This window comes from Acomys minous (assembly GCF_964271855.1).
Source record: "Acomys minous genome assembly, chromosome: 11".
Classification (NCBI taxonomy): domain Eukaryota; kingdom Metazoa; phylum Chordata; class Mammalia; order Rodentia; family Muridae; genus Acomys; species Acomys minous.
In genome coordinates, this window is record NC_140492.1 from 76,398,338 (window position 1) to 76,423,674 (window position 25,337).

A 25,337-nucleotide genomic window follows, 5' to 3' on the forward strand; every position below is an offset into this window, starting at 1 on the left:
AAACCTACTACTTCCTGAGCTAAAGATGGAAGGGACATTCACTAACACTCTTATGTGTTCTCAGTTCTGTGTGCATGTATCTCTCCAGATTAGCTCTCCAGATCTCATAGTGACTACACTTTGGATGGTCTGAGGAATTGCAAACTGCTTGTCCCAAAGCAGCAGCACCGTTTTCCCATCCCAGAAAGGGGACACAGACGCTCACATTCCAACCTCTTACAAAAGTTCTGCGATGGTCTTTTTCTGCTGTTCCAGTGGATATAAAGCTGAACTGTGCAGTTTTAATTTGCAGTCCTCAGTGGTTAATAGCGTTGAACATGTTTTATGTGCTTATTTGACATTTATGTGTCTGAGGGGGACAACCAGCTTTGACCATTTTTAGTGGCATTGTGTTTTTTGTGAGCAAGTTGAAATTCAGATGCTTGATCCAATTTCCTCGTGAGACCTACAACCACTACATTTTGACTCCATTTTGTGAGTTATCTTTTTACTAATTACAGCTTCATTTTGTGCACAAAAGTTTTTAATTTTAATGAAATTCAATTTGTTCATTGGCAAAAGGCTTTTCCCCCCAGTGTAATATTTAAGAAACCACTGACTAACCTAGTCAGAGGGTTTAAGCTCTCTCTTCTGAGAGTTCTACAGTTCTGCTTTGACCCACTGAGTTATTTTTTTAAGACCTCACTGTGTATGGGTCTTAATTTCATTCTTTTGCATGATGATAACCAGTGGTCCTTGATCCCATTGTAGAAAATACCATTTTTCTCCACACTGAGTGGTTTTCAGCACACTTGATGGGTGGGTGATACCTTATAAGTGCAACTGCCTGTTTTACTACAGAAACACATTTTACAATTCATGACATCTTGGATTTGATAAAAACAGAACATCTGCATTCTGTTTTAGAAATTAAAAACCTATTTCCCTCAATAACAGTTATAACTCTTGATATCAATTTGATTAGAAAAAATTCTATCACAAATGCAAGTATTATCTTATGATAGACATGCTAGATTAAGTCTTAAAGGCTTACACATCATCCTTTTGCTATTGAAAAGAAATTAAGACTACCACAAAAGTAATAACACAATTATAATGATCATGAAAAAAATCCATTAATTCTACAAGCCAGGTTAAATTCTCCTACAAGTTAGATTTATTTGACAGTGAGAAGATGTCACAAGAAATAGTAATATAAGCACCAATGGAGTGTCTTTAAAAAAAATATTCAGGGATTTCAGAACACAGATGTAAGTATGTGGTGTGCAGAGCATAAGACAATAATAAATGTCTGTTTGGGATTCATGTGGCAGTTCAAGAGATGTACAAATACCTATTATGTCCTATAGTTCTGTATATGACATATGCCCCCAAATACAGGAAGCACCCCACCTTCAGAGTCTGTGACACCATAAACTCAGCTTCATCGGATGTCCTGATTTGTGTAACAATTATTTTGAAGATTTTTTTCCTGTAAAATGGCTTGTATTTTCACAGGTACAACAGTGAAGAAATAAAATTTTCAATTTGACATGGAATATAAAAGAACAGATTTTACAAAGATAGCCATAAAATTTGACTGCTTATAATACTGTCCACAGTAAATATGACTAGCCCTCTAACTCCTAGATTATTCAATACCGAGAAGCAATATGTGATTTCATCATAAAAGACAGAACAGCCTTTCCAGCATGTCTATTTCTGTTCAGAAAGTTGAGCAGAACTGGAAAATATATTTGTTTCCCTCTACTGCCCACTAGGGAGTCAGGAGGGCATGCATTTGTTGAGGACACATTACAGAACTGGTTTTATTTATTTATTTATTGTTCACTGCTTCAGTAATGCTTAGCTTCCTTTACAAATATTCTGAAGTTATTTCATTGGTTGTAACATGACTGGAGTTTTGTCCCATGTTCACTACCATAGGAGCTTTAGACCTTTAGTCCAAAAGAGGGAGAACTATGGGACCATGAGATTGACAGCCAAGTGAACAGGACCACATCTGCCTTGAAATCAAAACCCTGGGCCTGTCTATCTGAATTTCCACTGTTAGAGGCAAGACTGCATGAAGGCAGCACCAAGAATAGCATGACTGTCCACCTCTAGTGCATATCCAGACAGCAGAACAGCTCTGAGGAGGAAAAGAAGTTGGGTGAAATCGTAGAGCAACCTTTAGTGCATGTAAGTAGAAAATGTGGTTTCTAAGCTCTTCAAAGTGTTCAAATATCAATACGGAGGCTCCTAACTACAGAGACTGGTAAGCAAAAATGAGAGGCATTGATATTTTATGAAGAGCTCTCAACTCTCCTAATACAGTATTTGTAATAACTTAAAAACAATTTCCCTCCTAGTACTGGAAGGCAAATTCTACTACAATCACATTGATGCCAGCCCCGGCACATTTCTGCACCTACGTTAATTAGTCTCCTTAGTAGAGCCCATCATGTTTTCCAATGGCTTTCTCCTTTCTCTATACCCTAATCCCCAAAGTCTATAACCAGTTACATCATGTGGCTTCCCTGAGGCACAAAGGTACCAAACTCTATAATTAACCATGAGGAATGATATAAATATGTTCTCTATTTATATTAAAAGATTTTAATTCTTTTGGGCCACAGAAGTATGGAGGGGGGCCAGAAAGCTTAATACTTACTCTGCAGTGCGAACTGTAGCTCTTTTTGAAAAAAAAAAGCCAAAAAAAAAATCAGAGAAACGTTGACAGCCACAGTCTGCGTAACCCAGCAACACTGTTTAATAATAATAATAATAATAATAATAATAATAATAATAATAATAATAAACAACAACAACAATAATTTTAAAACACTAGAAAAATAATCAGAGCTATACCCCATTCACTCTGAATTTTTTTCAGAAGAAAATGACACAAGCAACTGAAAAACAAATATCACTTATGGAGGCATGACATGAGGTCTTGACTTCTGGTCATGCTGAGATGGGGATGGGCAGTTGGTGATGTACTTATGTACAGGTGGGGGTCGGTTAGCATGCATCCTTTAAAGTGATGACAAGTCAAACCTGAGAACAGACTGACCTTGGAGAAATTTCCTTTCTCAACTGTGTCCTTTTACCTGGATGAACCTGAGTCCTTTACTCTCAAAAATGAAATTGCTTCCTAACTTGAAAAGCTTTCTTCAGTAGAAAGTGACTTATCAGAAGTTGTGCAAGTCAGCATGGCTTCCTTTGCAGTGTGACACCTCTGCTATCCCTCTGGCAGGGCGGGAGGGGACCCTCACCTGGAAACCAAAGGAAAAGATCAAGGCGGCACAACTGCCACTGAAGAGCCTTCAGCTTATTGCCCGAGCTGAGTTTATGGTGTCAGGGACTCTGAAGGTAGAGTGCCTCCTGTATTTGGGGGCATATGTCATATGCAGAACTATAGGACTGGCACAAAGCAGTCCTGGTATCAGAGTGAACTTCACTGAAAAAAAAACCTTTTTTTTTTTTTTGGATAGGTGAAATTCAACTTTATCTTATTAGATTAAGCCTAAGATAGCAAGATTTCTCAAAGTATCTTTCTCCATATGACAAGAGGCTGCGAATACATTCTCTAACCTTTCTCTGAAAACCAGCGCTGGGCGCTCTGGCTGCCTCAGATGACATCCAACAGGATTCTCTAGAAAGTACTTCCCTCCTCCCTCCCTCCTTCCTTCCCTCACTCCCTCCCTTCCTTTTTTGTCTGTAGGTGATCTATGTAGAGCATTAAGAAGACTGCTGTTGGATTTTCACATCATAAATATAATTAAAACAAAACAAAAAAATCCATCTTCCTACACAATGGTCTCCATGGGGAAACAGCTATTTTTAAAATAACAGGAAAGCTCAGCATAGTCAAATTAAGCAGCAGCATTAAACAGTAATTAATATTATCATTTTGCTCTTAAGAAAAAGTACTCAGATAGGTTTAATTTGCTGAAAATAGGCAAACTGTCTGCTAACAGGCAAAATATGGAGAAACCAATTCAAATATGGATGTATCAGGATCATATAATATATGCCTGACACCGGTGCGACACAGCTCTGCAGGCTGGGCACTAAGACATCTGTTGAATACATTTCTTCTACATGTATAAAAAGGATGTAAATCTTGCCCAAGTTTACAAAGGAAAAATAAATCTTGCTCAAAACGTTAAAGTTAAAATAAAAACATGGCAGTTGAAATCCAGTTATTACACAGGTATTAAAGTTTAATCAGGCAGACCTCAATGCTGCTGCTGCTGCTCCGAGCATGCAAAACACAGTTGTATCTGTGGGCTCCTGCCTAGTTTCATTATCAGCCCCGTTTCCCCCAGCCCAGTATGCCTTTCCCTTAACAAACAGCGCTTTGAAAGTAGAATCTACAGTTAATGGCAAAATCTTCACAGTAACATGTTAATAATGTATAGATGGCTGTCCAGGGTGTCAGTCCACTGGACCTTGGAAAGTCAATGTGATGCAGTTCTGTTCGCCAACTGTGGGCCCTTGTCTGCAGGCGGAGGAGACACTCTCTCCCAGTAAACTGTGTTCCGACATAGGTGAGCGGACCCCTGCCAACAACAACCCAACAGACCCAAATGTGTTTAAAAAAAAGATAGTTCCTTGCAGATCCTAACCTGCACAGGAGGTGTCAAAAGCTGGCTCTTTGAAGAAATACATATCAAAAGTACCCAGGAGACACAAGCCCCAGGAAGTGTCCTGGGAGTGTCTCCTGCTATCCTCCATCCCTCCCATATAGAACTGTCCTTGTCCTTTCTTTAAGCTTAATGAATTAAAATCTAGTTGTTTGGCTCTTTTGTCTTTATTTTTATTAAAGTGTAGTCTGGCCTTTTACAAGCCAGAGGCCCCCTTTCCCCCCTGGAAGGGACGCAGATTTTTCTTGCCTCAACCTGGCTGAATGCAACTGCCCTGCGTTCCTCCCTGCCAAAAAGGCCTTCTTCAAGGACTGATTCTCAAAATGGAGCCTTCTTCAGGTAGCCTCCAGAAGGCTGAAGAAAACTCTGGGGCCAGATTCTGAGCCCAGCCTCCGGGAGAAAGGAACCCACAGCCAACCAGCCGCGTGGTGCAGAACGGACCGGCGGCTTGAAATGCGTGGGTTCCGTGGGTCAGTGGAATCTGAAACCAGTACTTTGCAGACTTCTCTGAACACACGTGTCAGCAGGGGGAGAAAGCGTGAGTTGGGGGGTCCTGCGTCAACATAAAAATCCTGCCTCACAGCCCAGACAGAGAGGGCTATAGGGTCCCACAGTCCTGCACATGGGACACTCCCTCTCATTGACCTCTGTGTCGTTCCGATGGCCCCAGTTATGGTAGCCATGCATATGGCCGCAACTCAGGTATGCCCAGGGCGGCTTCTCCTCCACCCCCTCCTTCTGGTTGATCTAGGGAAGGCCAGGGCGTTGAGGCTCATGGGGCACTGGGGTTGGGTTGCATTCCTGCCGTGCTTCTGACTCGGAGTGTGAAAAGGGCCATCTGTAGTTCTCCAAAGAAGAGTGGCCCCACACAGGTCAATGGGGGAGCTGTCTTACAGGACACTGATCTCAGTTTTCACCTACAACAGGTTCAACAGATACACCTTTAAAAGCAAAATCTTCAGACTGTGGGGGCAAAGGCACCTCAACACCCTTTCCTCTGTAAGGGGAAAAACAGAAGACACAGGAAGGTAACATATGCAACTAAAAAGTACATGGGAATTGCCCTCCCCAGCCTCAGGACACATAAACGTTCAGGGTGAAACACTCAGAGCCTTTTAGGTTCGATTAATGCAGCAGTTACTTTAAGAGTCCCACAAACATTACACTTTTATCTTTAACTTTTTATGTGGAGAACACACCCATAGACCTTATACGGGATGAGTGCTGTCTTGCCTTTGAAGACCCACACTCTTCTAGCAGAGCGTCCAACACACTGCAGGTGACCCTTAGCTACGCACACCTTGATCTGTCTTTCACCCATGTTTTTCCTAAGGTCAGAGGCAGAAGTCTTCATGGAAAGCCTTTTGTTTTCAGAGGGCATCTGTCTGTGCCAAGCACCCCGTGCCTGCACAGGTCATTTACAGCTGACAAGCAGCAGGGTCAGGCACTGTCAGCAGGAAGCAGCCCACTGCTAATACTAGATGCATACTAAACCCTGAAGGGATCAAGGCTAAGGAGTCAGAACCACAGTCTGCAGCAGTGGGAGGCAGGCATGCCTGGAACCGGGGGAGGCCACTGTCGCACAATGGCTGACACTACAGTCTGAGGCTTTTGGCCTGTTAAGGACCTGGCTCTGTCCTTTATAGCTGTGTGACCTTGGGGGTGGTTATTGGAGCATACTGCCATACTCTCCCCTTCTTTAGAATGTAGAAGGCGGCCCTGAGGGTTAAACAGATTACAGCAAGCTGAATTCTTGGAAGCGAGGTCTGGCATGTGTGGGTTCCTTTCCCCTAGAGGCTGGGCTGAGAATCTGGTCACAGAGTTTTCTTCAGCCTTCTGGAGGCTAGTTGAAGAAGGCTCTGTCCTGAGAACCTACCATGAAGGCCAGGGAGGGAGCAAGGTGCAGCCACACTCAGCAGGGGTTGAGACAATAAAAATCTGCATCCCTTTCAGAGGGGGAAGGGAGCCTCTGGCTTGTGAAAGGACAGACCGCACTTGATTAAAATAAAAATAGTCAAGGGTCAAAGAACTAGGTTTTATTTCACTAATCTTAATGATAAAAAAAGACAAAAAGAGAGAGCTGGGGGAGGGAGAGAATGGGGAGTGTGCTGCTAAACCTTCCAGCCTCTGGGTTTTTAAACTAAGAGTACTTGACTAGCAGGAGACACTCCCAGGACACTCACCCCCACCCTCCCACCCCACCCCTCACCCCGGGCTTGTCTCCAAGGTACCTTTGATATGTTTTTCTTCAAAGAGCCAGCTTTTGACACTTTTTGTGTGGGTTAGGGTCTGCAAGGAACTATCTTTTTAACACATTTGGGGCTGATGGGTTGTTATCAGCAGGGTGGTTGCTCACCTATAGCTTAACTGGAGGAAGAGGCTCCTTTGCCTGCAGACAAAGGCCCACAGGCATGCAGTAAACATCATTGATGCTAATACTCTGATGAAGATAGGTCAGGATGGGTTCTGCAAGAATTTTTGCCAAGAGCCACCCTGTTAAGGGAGCTCACTAGGCATGTGGGCTGGGTAGGAGGTAATCTGGTGTCTGCAAGGTCTTGTACCATGATGCCCCTCCCCCCAAATGGCTTTCAGCCTCTGACATGCTGTCAGGAGCTATTGGCTTGGAGAAGTCCAGTAGGCATGAGAGATCTCTGGAGGTGATCTGATATTTGCAAGGTCTGTATCATGATGTACCCCAGAATTGCTTCCAACCTCTGACTACCATGTCAATTGTGCTTTGCTGCATCTCTCTAAAATCTAGCATTAGAGCCAGGCATGGTGGCACATGCCTTTAATCCCAGCACCTACAGAGGCAGAGGCAGGTGGATCACTGTGAGTCTAAGGTCAGCTTGGTCTACAAAGTGACTCCAGGACAGCCAGGACTACATTCATGGCCAGCCTGGTCTACAAAGCGAGTCCAGGATAGCCCAAGATTACACAGAGAAACTCTATCTCAAAAACCAAAAGTAAAAACATCTGGTATTGGTGTAAACTGTTATTTTCTGGGTACTGACCAGCTCAGATTGAGCAAACTTCCTACAGGATCTTGTTGAAGATGTACTGTTTGTTGTTTAGATGAATTAATCCCTGATTATGGAATTCCTGATTTGATTCAAATAGTTTTAAAAGTCAAAGTTAGTTTATGCCTGTAATAAATACCTTTGTGGACCTCCAGATGCCTCACTAAGGATAGCCTTGTAGTAGATTTGTGGCTTCAGATAAGCCTCCACTGCAGATGGCACCATGAATCCTGGTATTTCACCATAAATATAGGCAAGTTTATTTAAACTTTGCATGAACCTAAATGGAATGAAGCTACCTTGATATGTCTGAATTTACTCTGTTTCTTAGAATGAAAGACAGATAAAATTATTGTCTTGAGCTCATAATGAACTAAGAGATAGCTAGATAATGTATAATTAGGTCCGTCCTAATTGATAAGTGGTATACTTTTGTAAGTTTCAAACCCTATTAACCTTAGACTCTGCCAACGTTCATCATTCTGACCTTACTATGAGCTTATGTAATGGATACATAGATAAGAAAGGCTTAGCTTTAAAACATGTAACCAGTTTTATTTTAGAATTCATCTGTTTTGTGATTAATTTTAGTCTGTTGACTATGAGGTAATTCTCTTTTCTCAGAAGTATAAGTATGGTCATCAACAATAAATAGGGCTGAAATTGGGAAGCTTAACTTCAGTTGAAGTCGAGATGCCCAAATTCATCCACCCTTTCTCTTAAATGTATGTGTGTGAGTGGTTTATTCTCTCTCTCTCTCTCTCTCTCTCTCTCTCTCTCTCTCTCTCTCTCCCTCTCTCTCTCATTTCTTACTTCCCTGTAGATTTGCAAATGAGCTAGCAGACTCATTTTTATCAGCCTAAGTTTACACCATCTCATTGGAGATCTCCGCAAAGAGGCCTGCCTGCAGATCAAAGAACCTCCTTTTATGACCCCTGTGCAGTTTCTGGCTAGAAGCTGCTTTTACAGCCTCATCCATAGGAAATTTGTGGTCAGTTTAAATTCTCCTCCTTGGCCGCAGTATAGCCAGTCCCTAGAGAAGAAACCTTGGGCTCTTTTTCCCCTTCCCTTCTTTCTCTTTCAATTGGTTGCCTGAGCCATCAGCTCTGGCCACCCAAGAGATGAAGCAAACAAGACAGACATCCGCATGCAGCCCCAAAGACCCTACCCTGGACCTCTTCAGAGCAGCAGCCAAACATTAACAGATTTTTCCTGAATGGAGATTTGGAAATGACGTCAGGATCCAGGAGGAGGGTGATAAGAGCAGCACACCAGAGAGGTGTGATTACCCTAAGCATGGAGTGGACAAGGAACTCACATGGCCTTGGGAACTGAACAGGCTAGGGAACTGTAGGTGACAACATAGCACCAGGCACCAGGCCTGGGCTGGACAGCTGGGTGGAGAGGTCTGGGTGCCGAAAGAGAGTCAATGTGCCTTTCCTTAGCTCCCATCTAGCAGTAGTAGACAAGAGAGTCCCTAGGAAGGCCTTGTCTTGTGGTTATCCTGTTGTCTCCATGTCAACAGGTAAATCAGTTGATCTGGGTCAATCTTGTGTAAAAGTCTTGGATCATCAGAATCATTCTTGTTAGGAAATTGTTTTCACAATACCTTTCCAATTTACAATTTCTTTAAAAGTATTCAAATAAAACAGAGTTTGCCTGACCTTTCACAGAAAATGTTTTTCATGTGTATTTATTGGAGACACTAAGAAAAGGCTATTTTCTGTAAGGTGAAGGGGCCTTGCTTGTCCCTGAAAGGTGTGAAATAGAAATAATGAAAATGACACCCTAGAAGTAGGCCTCAGGTGTAGGACAGCAAACTGTCCACCAGGCCCCGCTTCCTTTCTCCATCCCAGAAACATCTCGTTGCCACTTTCATCTGAGCCCATAGACCACACGCCCTCACTGCTGTGTGTTTTGCCTATGGCTGCTTCGAGAACTGCCTCCCTTTCTATAACCCAGAGCTTCTCTCCTAGCTTCTATGCAACAAAGGAGGAGGGAAAGGTGAATAGGTCTTTTAGGGCTTGTGCCGCACTTATGGTGTGATCAGACCTCAGACTGCCACTTGGCAGTGACACTTCTGAGATGTCACCCTGTCGTAACAGGTCTGGCCTCAAGTAAAATATTCTTTTTCTTTTTTAAAGGATTTATTTATTGTATATGAATGCTTTATCTGCAGAAGAGGGTATCAGATCACATTATAGATGGTTGTGAGCCACCATGTGGTTGCTGGGAATTGAACTCAGGACCTTTGGAAGAGCAGGTGGTGCTCTTAACCACTGAGCCATCTCTCCAGCCCAAGTAAAATATTCGTTTTCCTCTGGTGAACAATACTGAGAATGCTACTAATTGCTAACCATGAACCTAAGGGAGGGTTCATGGCAAGTTGAGTATTTCTTAATTTTAGAAAATCTAGACTTTTGTTTAATTTAAAAATTTCACTCACTGTTTGATACTGCCCAGGATTTTTTCTGGATTAGTAAAGTGTTATGGGGGAAAGATGAATTCTGCAATGATAGTGTAATAAATGACTGTTCTCCTGGAGTGGCCCACCCTGAGGATAGACAGCCACACTTTCCAACTCTCCAGAGCCTGTAGCATTGCTTCTGGACCAGGGAACTGCACACCTGCCTTGCACCAAGGCTCTGAGCTTCAGCAGGGGAGAGTGACAGTTGCCACAAAGTGTCTGTGCTTTGGTCTGTTTTCCAGAATGGAGGCCACTGACTCACTAACTTTCCCCTCTCCTATGCCAACCTGGTCTCTCACAAGATAATCACATCTCCACAGACAGATATCTCTCACCATATTCAGGGCTGTGACTCCTCTGTAAAACCACCCTGGGAGTGCATCACCAGGACACCATTGGTGGTGAGTCTGTCCATGTGCCATCCATGTTCTTCCACTATGCTGCATTTTTCTGGAGAACAATACCACAGAACAGAAAAAGCCTGCTAAAGTGATACTTGAGAAGCAAAACTTCGGAGTATCCTTAAAATACATGGGAAGCCAGTCAGGCCTGGTGGCACACTCTTTTAATACCAGCACTTGGGAGGCAGAGGCAGGCAGATATCTGTGAGTTTGAGACCAGCCCCATCTACACAGTGAGTTCCAGGCCAGCCTGGTGTAGAAAGTGAGTCCAGGACAGCCAAGGCTACACAGAGAGACCCTGTCTTGAAAAAAGAAATACACAGAAAAGGTGGAAAAGAGCAGAGATGTCATTTTCTACTTAAAGCTGGAAAGTGGAGGATAAATGTGCTGCTCTGACAATGGGACAGAAGCTAAGCTGTCAGAAGCTGAACAATTCATCTCTGACCACCCACTGTATGTTCTCCTCAGGAGCTTAGCTAGGGCTGGCACCTGATCTCCTCACTCAGGGACCCCTTCCCCTGTGTCAAACCTGGAATCTAAGCCTTCAGTTCTTTCTTGAGTGTCACTTCCACCTGCTCTTACGCAGGTACCTGAAAAAATAGTCTAAAGAAGTACTTTTTATCAAACATACAAAATTTTAAAAATTAAGCCAACAATTGGGGGGCGAGTGTGTTTCCATGCAAACTGCTGTGTCTATCCTTGAGGCGATGGCAGCAGTGATAGGACAGACACCCTCTCATCCTCGTACATGCACTGCTTTGAAGCCCCTCCCCTTTCCCCTTCTGGCCCTGTGGCACTGCAGGGAGGATCAGAGTCCTGCTTCATGTAAACCCATCAGAGCAGCCCCAGGCTTGGAGGCCTTGTGACCACTGTGAGGTGGCTATGCCCAAGTACACAGCCACTTCTTTCTCAGGGAGCTGCCCCACACAAGCAGATGCTGGGAAACGCAGGAGCAGGTGGCAGACTCAGGAACAGACCTCCTCCTCTTCCCAACCCTCAGGTGGCCACTGCACCAGGGGAGGAGTGGGCAAGACAGAGAGAATCAGGTCCAAGATGTTGCAGGACCACTGCATCACCAGGGCTGAACTGGCTTTCCTCAGTACTTCCTGTCATATTTTCCTTTAGGTCACAATAGACAGTTTTCTCTCCACAACGATGTTCAGATTCAAGAGGTATTTGTATTAAGATAGGTTAGCTACTAAAGCTTTCAGGGTTAGTTTATCAAGTACCCCTTGAAGGCAGGGCTTTCTGTTTTCTGTTATCACATAAAACAGGGGATACAGCAAACGCTCACCTTTCAGTGAACAGCTAACAATTTCCTTTGTACACTAAAGATCTGAATTTGGCCACTTATTTTTCCCTTTGAAATAAACCTCCCAATTTCACCATAAATAATGTTAGCATATACTTTTTAATTAATACAACAAATACAACAACAACAGCTGAGTAATCTACAGAGTGTTTTCTTTTTATTGAGGCAGGGTCTCTCTGCAGTACGACTGGCCTTGAACTTATAACCCTCCTGCTTCTCTCTCCTGAGTGCTGCATACACGTGGCCAGGTTTTTAACACTGCCTTGGGCTGTTCTTAAAACTAAAACATCGGGGAGTTCCAAGATGACAGCGAGCAGCGTGCACCTTGCTTAGACGCCAGAGAAACCAAGGCAGAAAATTGGACTAATTTCATAAGCAGGAACACCAAGTTCCCCACCCAACTACAGGGGGAGAAACCATAGTGCACCAGGAACAAACTAGGGACAACCTTGTGCAACCCCAAACACGGGGGAAAAGCGCAGACCCCCCGAGGAGCAGAGCATCCGCAGCGACAGCAGCAGCAGCGGCAGCCCACAGCTAAAGCAGAGCGACAGGATAGCAGTGGTGGCTGTGGCGCCAACAACACTAGCAGGGCTTGCTGAGGTAGGCCTCCAGGGACAAAACACTCGCAGTGGTGATTGGCGGGGCGGGGATTGGTGAGCTCAGCAGCGGGAAGTGGCAAGCAACAGGGGCTGCAAGGGACTGTGTGCAGTGACCATGGGTGACAGAGAATGGACCAGTGCCTTGTTTCAGTGGAGAGTGGCAACCAGCAGGGAGAAAGGGGAGGTCAGACTGCTGAATGGATCAGTGCTCCAAAGTGGAGTAGCCTGTTTATAGAGCAAAAGATTAACAAAACAAAAGTCACACAGCATCTGACATCTAAATCACAGATTCATTGTGTGGTGAATCCCTTAGAGGAGACAAACAGCCAGAGGAGCCCTATAAAACCACAGAATCTAGGTGGTAGAGCTCAAACAAATAAAGACACGGAAGGCAGAGTCTGAGAACCCAGTATAGAAAACAGCTCCTTATCAAAGGTACTCACCCCCAAGACCACCAGCTTGGAAAGCCCAAGCCTCCTAAGCAGATGCCTAAAGGAAAGAATAAGAGGTCTAATAACAGAAATCAAGACATTTTGGCTCCACCAGAAAGCCCAGAAACCAACAGATATCCTACTATGGCAGAGTCATAGGAAGATGACCTCAAAACCATGCTTATACAGCTTTTTTGAGAACTATAAAGAGGAAATGAATAGAGCCTTCCAGGAATTCCAGGATAGCACAAACAAGTGAATAGAAGCCATCTGGGAGAAACAAGATACCACAAGCATACAGGTGAAGGATTTAAATAAAACAATTCAAGACACGAAAACAGAGTCAGACAATATTAAAATATCACAAATCGAGAAAAAAAGTGAAATGGAACAATTAAAAAAGGAAGCAGGAATCCAACAGACAAGTATAACTAACAGAATCCAACACATGGAAGAGAGAATCTCAGGTGCTGAAGATACAATAGAAGTAATGGATACTTCTCTCAAAGAAAACCTTAAAACAGAAAAATTAGGGACACAAAGCATCCAAGAAATTAAAGACACCATGAGAAGGCGTAACCTCAGAATTATAGGAGTTGATGAAAAGGAAGATGCAAAGTTCCAAGGTTCAGGGAATGTTTTAAAGAAAATTTTACATGAAAACTTCCCCAATCTACAGAAGGAGATACCCTTGAACATACAAGAGGCCTACAGAACACCAAATACACTAGACCAGAAAAGAAATTCATCCCGGCACATAATAATCAAAGCACTAAACCTGCAGTATAAAGAAAAGATACTAAAGGCTGCAAGAGAGAAAGGCAAAATAACATATAATGGTAGATCCATCAGAATTACACCTGACTTTTCAACAGAGACTATGAAGCCAGAAGAGCCTGGTCTGAGATTATGCAGACTCTAAGAGACCACAGATGCAAACCTAGGCTACTATACCCAGCAAAACTTTCAATCAACATAGATGGGGAAGTCAAGATATTCCATGACAAAACCAAATTTAAACAGTATCTAAACACCAACCCTGCTCTACAGAAAATAGTAGAAGGAAAACATCATCACAACGATAGCAGCCACACCCAAGAAAATGCATCATACTGATAAGTGCACACCAGCAAAACCAAAACAGACATGCCACACATAATCACCACTAACTCCACAATAAAAGAATCCAATAACCATTGGTGAATACTATCTGTCAATATCAGTGGTCTCAACTCCCCAGTAAAAAGGCACAGGCTAAAAAAATGGATGCAAAAACAAGACCCTTCAATATGTTGCATTCAAGAAACACATCTCATCAACAAAGACAGACATTACCTGAGAATAAAAGGCTGGAAAAATTTTTGTCAAGCAAATGGTCTCAGGAAGCAAAGCAGGAGTAGCCATTTTAATATCCGACAAAATAGACTTTCACATAAAAGTGATCAAGAAAGATTGAGAAGGACACTTTGTCCTAATCACAGGAAAAATCCACCAAGAGGACATCACCATCCTAAATATCTATGCCCCAAATATTAGGGCACCTGCATTTGTAAAAGGAATACTTTTAAAGTTTAAATCACTCATTGATCCCAACACAAAATAGTGGGAGACCTCAACACACCACTATCACCAATGGACAGATCCTCAAGGAAGAAATTAAGCAGAGAAATAATCATACTAACAGAGGTCATGAATCAAATGGACCTAACTGACATTCACAGAGCTTTCTACCCAAAAAGAAAAGAACATACTTTCTTCTCTGCACCACATGGAACCTTTTCCAAAATAGACCATATAATTGATCACAAAACAAGCCTCAATAGGTACAAAAAATTCAAATAATCCCTTGCATCCTTTCAGACCACCATGCCCTAAAGCTGAGCATCAACAACAATAGAAATAACAAAAAGCCTATGAACACATGGAAATTGAACAATCTTCTACTCAGTGACAACTGGGTTAGGGATGAAATACAGAAAGAAATCAAGACTTCCTAGAGTTTAATGAAAATGAAAGCACAACATATCCAAACCTTTGGGACACAATGAAAGCAGTGCTAAGAGGAAAATTCATAGCACTAGGTGCCTTCACAAAGAAACTGGAGACATCGCATATAAGCAACTTAATGGAACACTTGAAAACTCTAGAAAAAAAGAAGCAGACACACCCAAGAGGAGTAGATGGCTGGAAATATCAAACTCAGGGCTGAAATCAATAAGTTAGAAATGAAGAAAACAATTCAGAGAATCAATGAAACGAAGAGCTGGTTCTTTGAGAAAATCAACAAAATGGACAAACCCTTAGCCAAACTCACTAAAAAGGAAAGGGAGAGTACACAAATTAACAAAATTAGAAATGAGAAGGGAGAAATAACAACAGATACTGAGGAAATCCAAAGAATCCTTAGGTCTTACTTCAAAAGCCTATACGCCACAAAATATGAAAATCTAAAGGATATGGACAATTTCCTTGATAAATTCCCCTTTCCAAAGTTGAATCAAGATCAGGCAAACAAATTAAACAGTCACATATCCACTAAGGAAATAGAAGAAGTCATCAAAAGTCTCCCAACCAAAAGCCCTGGGCCAGATGGATTCTACCAAACCTTCAAAGAAGAACTAATTCCAATACTCCTCAAACTATTCCACAAAATAGAAACAGAAGGAACTCTTCCAAACTCATTCTATGAAGCTACAATCACCTTAGTACCGAAACCACACAAAGACCCAACAAAGAAAGAGAATTTTAGACCAATCTCCCTTATGAACATAGATGCAAAAATACTCAATAAAATTCTTGCAAACTGATACAAGATCACATTAAAAAGCTCATCCATCAGGACCAAGTAGGTTTCATACCAGGCATGCAGGGGTGGTTCAATATAAGGAAATCCATTAATGTAATTAACATATAAACAAATTGAAGGAAAAGAATCACATGATCGTCTCTTTAGACGTGGAAAAAGCATTCAACAAAATCCAACACCTTTTCATGCTAAAAGTCTTAGAGAGATCAGGTATACAAGGCACATATGTAAACATAGTAAAGGCTATATACAGAAAACCTATTGCCAACATCAAGCTAAATGGCAAGAAACTTAAGTCAATCCCACTGAATTCAGGGACACGACAAGGCTGCCCACTCTCTCCATTGCTCTTTAATGTAGTACTCGAAATCCTAGCTAGAGCAATAAGACAGCTAAAGGAAATCAAGGGGATACACGTAGGAAAGGAAGAAGTTAAAGTTTCCCTTTTTGCAGATGCTATGATAATATATATCAGCGATCTCCAGAAGTCAACCAAAGAACTCCTACAGCTGAAAAACAGCTTCAGCAAAGTGGCAGGATACAAAATTAACATGAAAAAGTCAGTAGCCCTCCTGTGTACAGAGGACAAAAAGGCAGAGAAAGAAATTAGGGAAACCACTCCCTTCACAATAGCCTCAAACAACATAAAATATCTGGGAGTGAATCTAACCAAGCAAGACCTATATGAAAAAAACTTCAAGTCTCTACAGAAAGAAATTGAAGAGGATATTAGAAAATGGACAGATCTCCCATGCTCATGGATTGGGAGAATAAACATAGTAAAACTGGCCATCCTACCAAAAGCAATCTACAGATGTAATGCAATCCCTATCAAAATACCAATGCAATATTTTACAGAACTAGAAAGATCCCTCAACTTCATATGGAAAAACAAAAAACCCAGGATAGCTAAATCAATCCTATACAATAAAGATCTACTGGCGAAATCTCCATCCCTGATCTCAAGCTGTATTATAGAGCAACAGTAATAAAAACAGCATGGTACTGGTACAGAAATAGGCCAATCGACCAACGGAATCAAATTGCGGACCCAGATATACACCCACACACATATGGCCATTTGATTTTTGACAAAGAAGCCAAAACGATACAATGGGGGAAAAGGGCGTTTTCAACAAATGGTGCTGGTCCAATTACATGTAAAAAATGCAAATAGATGCATATTTATCACCCTGTACAAAACTAAAGTCCAAGTGCATCAAAGACCTCAACATAAAACCAGACACACTAAATCTGTTAGAAGAAAAAGTGGATAAAACCCTAGAACTCATTGGCACAGGAGACAAATTTCTGAATAGAACACCAACAGCTCAGGCTCTAAGATCAACAATTAATAAATGGGACCTTATGAGGCTGAGAGGTTTCTGCAAGGCAAACGACACTGTTAGCAGAACAAAGCAAAAGCCCACAGATTGGGAAAAAAATTTTACCAACCCTACATCTGACAAAGGGCTGATATCTAAAGTATATAAAGAACTCAAGAAATTAAACACTACCAAACCAAACAACCCAATTAAAAAATGGGGTTCAGATCTAAGCAGAGAATTCTCAAAAGAGGAATGTCCAATGAGAAACACTTAAAGAAATGTTCAACATCCCTACTCATCAGGGAAATACAAATCAAAATGATCTTGAGATTCCATCTTACATTTATCCAATTAGGTGTATCAATAACACAAGTGACGACACATGCTGGAGAAGATGTGGCAAAAGGGGAAATCTTCTCCACTGCTGGTGGGAGTGCAAACTTGTTCAACCACTCTGGAAAGGAATGTGGCGCTTTCTCAGAAAATTGGGAATAGCTCTACCCCAAGACCCAGCTATACCACTCCTGGGCATATATCCGAAAGATGCCCCACCATGCAACAAAAACATTTGTGCAACTATGTTCATAGCAGCCTTATTCATAATAGCCAGGACCTGGAAACAACCGAGATGCCCCTCAATTGAAGAATGGATTAAAAAAACTGTGGTACATCTACACAATGGAATACTATTCAGCTATTAAGAACAAGGAAATCTTGAGTTTTGCTGGCAAATGGATGGAGTTAAAAATGATCATCCTAAGCGAGATAACCCAGACCCAAAAAGACACGCATGGTATATACTCACTCATATGTGGATTTTAAACCAACACCGACATCCTAGGAGAGACTCCACCCAGCAGGACATAGGGACATTTACAGAGACTTAAAGCTGGACAATGGATAGAGTCTTGAGTGTGTAGAGTGGCCCAGTCAGGCCACACAGGAAGAGGTCATATATAGTACAGGGGATATTAGATAAACTAAGATCAGATGGTAGGGGAGGAGAGCTCCCCTATCTAAGGACTAGGGGAAGGAGGGAAAGGGGTTGAGAGAGGGGATGGGATCGGGGGTAGATGAGGGAGGGGGTGGGATCAGGAGGGGAAGAGAGAGGGGTCCACAATTGAGATGTAAAGAACTCAAACTACAGAACAAGCAGGTAATTTATATTCCTAATCACACTACATGGGAATAGGTCTGAGACTGGCAGAGGTATAAATGTATAGGCATAGAGAGGCCTCATGTGGACCACAGAAACTCTGTGAATTACTATTAGAGGCCTTTACTAGTAAGGAAAGAAGGAAGATTTGTAAATGCTTTATGTCGACCCATACACTTTAATTGTTCCGGGCATCCCGCAAACCTCATACAATTATAATGTTAGAACTGGATAATACTTGTAAGAGATTGTGTTTTCAGAACAAAATAACCAGCTGGATCAGACTTGAGAGGAATCAATCCCCCCCAGCACAATGGCACTGATATCCTGCATCCTCCTAGATCCAGCTCTGGATGATTCTGTTCCTTTTACTCATCAGAGTTGGACAGCTTCCTGAACAATATTGTAGAAAACTTCTGATCCAATTAGGACCACCATTGCAATCTCCTACTAAGCCTGGAATCTCTCAACATTTAAAAACTGAATCACAAATGAAATCACTATATTGCTTAAGCATTCTCTCCAATTTTGGGGGGCCCACTCCAAAGTATTATGTGCCCCAATTGAACCTGAAGAAACCTTAAGAGAACGATGCTCCATTCCCTCAAAGGGGGTGGGGAGCACGGTTGTATAGGTTGCGGTATGTTTGCCTGTTCTAATTGGGAGGTGGTCATAAGTCAATATTGGTCTTATACAGAGAAAAAATTAGGGGAAACACAGGAATGTCTCTCTTTGCCTTTATCTTGCATACATAGGCAAGGAGATGGGAGCTGAAAGGAAAGAGAGATTTAGGGACATAAAGGGAGGATAGAACAAAAGCTAGATGATTGAACCTACTCCTTAACTCAAGGCCTTAATTGTTACTTATAGTGAAGGGTATGTTTAAGTCCTTGCGATAGAGTTCAATATATTGATACAAAACATGGGGATGTCAAATAATTGGCAGATTTTAACACAAGAATATATATCCTAAGTCTAACAGATAGATATGACTATATCGATATATGAGGTAAAATAGTTGAATAAGGTCTTCAAAAGCCTCAGAGACACACAGAATATAGCATTTAAAGTTGTTCTCACAATCCTAAACTTCTTTGACAACAAGACAAGTTAACTCCTGACAACAACTAGCCGACCTCAAAGATGATGATGAGCATCAAAGAGCCTTCTTATGGACATGGCTTCAAAGGTGGCAAAATAACAACTGGGCAAATTGTCCTCATTCCACCACTAACAGAATCTGCCTAAAAATGGGCAATTTAGATGCAGGCAGAGTAGACGGCTGCACTCTGCCAAGTCAGGGTAAGCAAGTCCTCTATAGTTCCTGCCCTGGGAACAAGTCTGGCAGAAATATAGGCCAGAAAGCTGAAGATGAGGCTCCAACATTATACAGTGTATTGGGGGACTGGTCAGGAGGTAAACTGTCTTAAGTAAATTTGTACATTTTGGAAACTGCTAACCCACACTGCTGGTTCACTCAGGAATTTAAGTTTTATTCCTTCTCAAGTCTCTGAGGGGCATTGAAAACAAGATCATATAGTTCTTTTTCTGTTTTTGTTTTTGTTTTTGGTTTTTCGAGACAGGGTTTCTCTGTGTAGCCTTGGCCATCCTGGACTCACTTTGTAAACCAGGCTGGCCTCGAACTCACAGCGATCCGCCTGCCTCTGCCTCCTGAGGGCTGGGATTAAAGGCGTGTGCCACCATGCCCGGCTTGATAATAGAGTTCTTTAACCAAGTTTAGCTGGTTGGGGGACAAGATCATTTTAGATCAAGATAAAGAAGTTAGGCTATTAGAGTTGAGATAAAATAGATATTGAATCTCATTCAGAGATCTAGACTCAACAAGACAGGAAAAACACTTACTTCAAAGGAGACAGATGCAGATGGCCAAGTCACTATGAATGTAACATATATAGTACTCAGTATTCTCATGATTGTCACATGGTTCTCCCTGCTGTATGTAGTTTGTTTTACACATGTGTGATAAAATAAAAGTATATATATATATAAAGAAAAAAACCCTAAAACATAAAAAAAAACCTTCTAACTACAGACTTCACACTAAGCATGTTCTCTGCAATTAACTCCATCACAGCAGTGGTGGAGTTCTGAAACCAGAATATATTGTAGAACTTACTCCAAGAAATATATTTCTGGAAGAGTCAAATCCAGCTGAGAATACTAATGCTGTGTATGGCTTGTTCCTGTCACACATGATCCTGCAGGCAAACCTAGAGGTGGTGCTCTGTGTGATCTGGGCATCATAGATCTGACTGCCAAAAATGGTGTTGATGACCATGAAGTTGATAGGCCTCTCTGTTGATCTGCCCACTTGAAGAAACCAAACACTCTCATGACTCATATGAAAACCATCAGGCTCTGTGTTGTACTCACAGGAACAGGGACTTGGGACACTGTCAGCTTCCTTATCTTTGTTTAACTGACTTCATGCTCTTCCTTGTTATCTAAGAGAGAAGTTACAGGGAATAAGGATCAGATCCTTTCTAAAATCTAGTTCATTTTATCAATGGACCAAGACCTAATGGGACTGATATGACCCCTCCCCCACTACACACGTGTGTGCATATGTGCATGCATGCATGCATGCGTGCATGCGTGTATGCACACACAGACCCACAAGCATGTATAAGCCAGAAGACAGTCTTAGATATCATCTTCAGGGATGCCATTCACCTGCTATGAGAAGTCTTTCTTTGTCTGTAGTTGACCAGTTAGGCTGGGCAAGCTGTTCAGCCAAGCTGTAGTGAGCCCCATTTCCACCTCTCCAGTGCTGAAGTTACAAGCACACATCACCACCCTTCGTTTGGGTTCTGGGGCTTAAACTTAGGTCCTCAGGTTTGTGAGCTCCTCTCAGCCTGAGGTGGGTGTGTACAAATGCACAACACTACAGGTATAATGCTGCACAGTAGATTCCTAGATCTTAGTCATTTTGTTTAAGTGCAACTTTAGCAAGAAAGCTCAATTTTCTATTCTGGGAGAATGAATGATATTAGATTTTCTCTCTTGGATCAAGTTGGAAATACTACTTTTACAGCAAACTCCTCTTTGTTTTCTATTTTCAGAGGAAGCAAACTTTTAAAGAAACAAAGGGACTCTGCTTACTAAACTCCCTAAGTCAGTCAGTCCATGAACAAACAAAGTGCTTACCCTGGAGGACAGAGGGAAAACACTGGCTGCCATTGCTCAGTGAACATGAGAACATGGGATGTGGGGCTTACCCAAGTCAGCCCAAAGCTCGGAGTGTAAGTGGAGGGAATATTTAAAAGACTGCTCTTAGCACTTCATGTCTAGATTAAAATGAAACCTCTCTGGAGAGGGCTAAAGTTGCCACCAATGTTATTGTTGCTTCCTTTCCTTGGTAAGATTTCAAAGCTGCCAGGAGATCATATTTCACTACATATTAGAGTCCTAACAGAGCCTTTCCTGTTCAGTAGATTCCACTGAAACAGGTCTTGCCTTCCCCTGTTAACTAGAAGCACGTTTGCTTATGTGTAGGGACATCCTCAGGGTGTGATATTAAACACGTATGTACTGATGCTCCCTATCTGTCTGCCTGAAGGCAGCAACAAACATGGCCTCCAGTCGAAACCATTTACATGAAGGCGAAGAATGCCTCACTGAGTACACCCAAATGTCCTCGCCTGAAAACAGAGGATTCAGGAGCTGCCCGTGGGATGAACATATAGGCCCTGACATGTATGCACATAAGGACATGAAAATCAACTTCCATGGTGTTTTTATTTTGATCATGAATTCTATCTGAAAAGATAAATGATGTAAAATATATGATTTTTTTAAATCCAAAGGAATAAAGTAAAAAGAAGAGCTGCTCCATCCTTTAGCTCCACATGCTTCCCAGCAGGTCATGAATTTCCTTTGTAAACTTCTCCTCTATGTCCCCATGCACAGAGTACCCATACCAAGCCAACAAGCATTACTTCTTTCTTGTTTATTTAATGGCCTTTAATTCCTTGATCCAGTGAAATGTGCCTGGGATAAACGAAGTTACTAGTTTCACTGGAACCCATCAACCCAAGCAGATGTATATTGCTTAGCTATATGCATTTCAGGCTTAGAAAACATGTAACTTGCTTAAAAATGCAACATAAAAATCTAAAGGAGAGATAGCATAAAGCCATACAACATAAGCCATATTTATAAAGCTGGGCAGACTCCCCTCTGCTGGATTAGTTTTCAAGATGTGTAGCGCCCACGCTGCATATACCCCGATGTATCGAGCGAGGGACAACGAGTTGAAGAATCACTTCAGACAGCAGGTCATCCATTCTAAGAGAATGCTGTTTAATAAGGAGGGCCAAGGACTTTTATACAGTACAGAGGCAGGTAGAAAAATACAAGACTATGTAGATGGGAAGTCCCCAGGACAAGAGGAACCATGTAACCAATGTAACCAGGGTGCAAAACAGGAACTTGTGGTCAGCTCAGCAAGGCACAATGTTCACAACAGGAAGCTGCCAGGACAGAATAACAATTACATACCAGCCAGGGCATAGCCCCAGGGGGCCCAAGCCTAACAGTTACCAACAGGTACTACCTTCATATAAATTAAATGAGCTCCTGTCTTAGGTTGCCAGGACATTAGTCATCTGCCTTACCCATCCTTGGTACAGCTTCTCAAAACACAGTCGCCCTGTCTTAGGTTGGCAGGGGCCTCCATCATTGGATACTCATTTATCAAGGCTAAACCAAATTTTGGGCAGTGGGATTATCCAATGCCAGGGATACAAGGACCTGTTCGGTCTAGAACTATTGAATGGCCTGTTGTTTTTTCATGTAGAAGCATTGGTCACCTTAGCTGGGGTAATACAAGCATGATAATACATAGGATAACAAGGAAGGATATGAACATCCCACAAATTATCAATTTGTTCTTGCAACAAGGCTGTCTGCTGATTAAGATTCTGAACAGTCAATTGAATCATGAAGTCCAATGAATTTTGAGTAGATAGGGCACTGGCCACCTCCTCAAAAAGTTTGTCCAAAGTCTAAATTCTGGGGGATGACAATTCTAGTAGCTGTTGCAGCAGTGGCAGCTAAAGCGATGGCTCCGATAATGGCGGCAGTGATGTCAAAGTCTCTCTTTTCTTGAAAGAGGATCAAACTGATCTCTTCTGTATGCTTCACTGGAAATGGAACTACTCCAGGCACTCGTACTCGTGATGCTCCTGCCTCTGCTTCCTTCAGCAAATCCTACCGGTGTGCACCACCACAACTGGCGTCACGATCGGGGGACTTTTCACTGGTGTCCATGCTGCCTCCTGAAGGCTGATGGGCAGATGGATGAGAGACAGGATGCACACAGCACCCAGGAACCCAAATGGGTACCTCATTGTCCTGTGGGAAAACACAAGCAGAGCCTCAGGCCCATACCAAAAGAGGATCCAGACCCTTTCATACACCAGTGGACAGATCCTTCCACTTCACCATTCTTTTATGTCTTGTAGAAGGTCTCCAATGTTTATCTGCAGCAGGAGCATCAATAGTTTAAAATTTTAAAATATATAATATATAGGCTAATTGTGGATGCGGGGTAGTTTTTCCGCTGTATTCACCCTTCTTTATCTTATATAAATAAGCTTTAAGTATACGGTGTGCCCATTCTATAATCGCTTGGCCCTGCGGATTATGGGGAATGCCAGTCTTATGTAAAATATCGTAGGAAGAGAGAAAGGATGCAAGCCCTGCACTAGTATAGGCTGGTCCATTATCAGTTTTTAATTGTTTGGGAGTCCCCATGTATGAGAAGGCCAGCAATAAATGCCTTGACAGCCTTAATTTTTTCTCCTGAATGGGCAGATGAGAAAAGGAGTCCAGAATATGTATCAATGGAAACATGTGCAAACTGCAATTTACCAAAACTAGGAACATGAGTAACATCCATTTGCCAAATGTGATTAGGCATGAGTCCCTTAGGATTGACTTTAGAATGTAAAATAGGAAGGAATTCAGCACATGATGATCAATCCTTTACTATTTGGATAGCTTGATTTCTAGATACTGCAGTATGGTGTCACAAGGATTGAGCATTAAGATGAAACTTGGCATAAAGTTGGGGAGCTTGATCCATACCGGTTGTTTGAAAACAAAGCATGGGCGTTTGAGTTAACTGGTCTGCCTTGTGATTTCCTTCAGCTAAGGGACCAGGTAAGGAAGAGTGAGCTTACAAATGCCCAATGAAGATGGGTGAGATTCGACACCAAATAAGCCCTTGTAATTCCAACAGCAAGGATTGTACATTAGAGAGAGGTGAAATATATGGACAAGTCTTTAGAGGGCTAAAATTTGAGTTACATACTTACTATCAGAAAAAATATTAAGTGGCTGGTCAGGAAAGAGTTGTAAAGCTAATATAACTGTCTATAATTTAGCTAATTGTGCAGACCAAGTAGGTACAGTTACGGACTTGCTTACAGACTCTTATACTATGACGGCAATACTTTTAGAGGTTTCATCAGTATACACCACTCTGGCCTTAGGAATAGGTTGTTGTTTAATTATTTTAGGAAAAGTCACAGGATGTTACTTTAAAAAGTCACTCAACTTATTAGGAGGATAGTGATTATCAAATTGACTAGAAACAGAGGACAAAAATATGGTCCAGTCATCATTATTGTTTTGTAACTCTAATAATTGTGCTTCAGAAAGTAGTGTAATAATATGATCTGGGTTTTTACTGAAGGTTTGCATACTAATTTTACAAGCTTTGAAAAGAAGCAACACCATAGCCTGTGGATATGACAGAACCATTTTTGCAGGCAACACTTTTGACTGAACCCATAAGATGGACCCAGTTTGCCAAAACAGCCCAGTGGAGGCATGGGTTGTACAAAAGATTAGTCACTGTAATGTTTGTTTCTAATCTACATAATTAACATGTGCTTTGGTCAATGCCTCTTGCACTATCTGCTTACATGCACGTCCCTCAGGTGTTAATATTTGGGCAGAGGAGGGATCTGGATTACCCTGCAGGATATCAAAAAGAGGCTTCAACTGACCAGAGGAGATTCCTAGGCTAGGTCAGATCCAATTGATGTCTCCTACGAGCTTTTGAAAATCATTTAAGGTTCTCGAAGAATCTAAATGCAAGGCAATCTTTTGTGGCTTGATGCCATTTTGAAGAAGTTGATGGCCTAAATATTGA

General features: G+C 42.0%; 1 pseudogene across 1 annotated transcript; it reads right to left on the minus strand.

Annotated features, from left to right (window-relative positions):
• Nucleotides 1-4,422: 4,422 nt before the first annotated feature.
• Nucleotides 4,423-20,598, minus strand: LOC311608311 (E3 ubiquitin-protein ligase pellino homolog 2-like; annotated as a pseudogene). Its single transcript has 4 exons — nucleotides 20,292-20,598; nucleotides 10,381-10,568; nucleotides 5,043-5,548; nucleotides 4,423-4,472 (listed from the first exon to the last, which is right to left on the minus strand). The product of its transcript is annotated as an E3 ubiquitin-protein ligase pellino homolog 2-like (transcript).
• Between the last annotated feature and the right edge of the window lie 4,739 nt (nucleotides 20,599-25,337).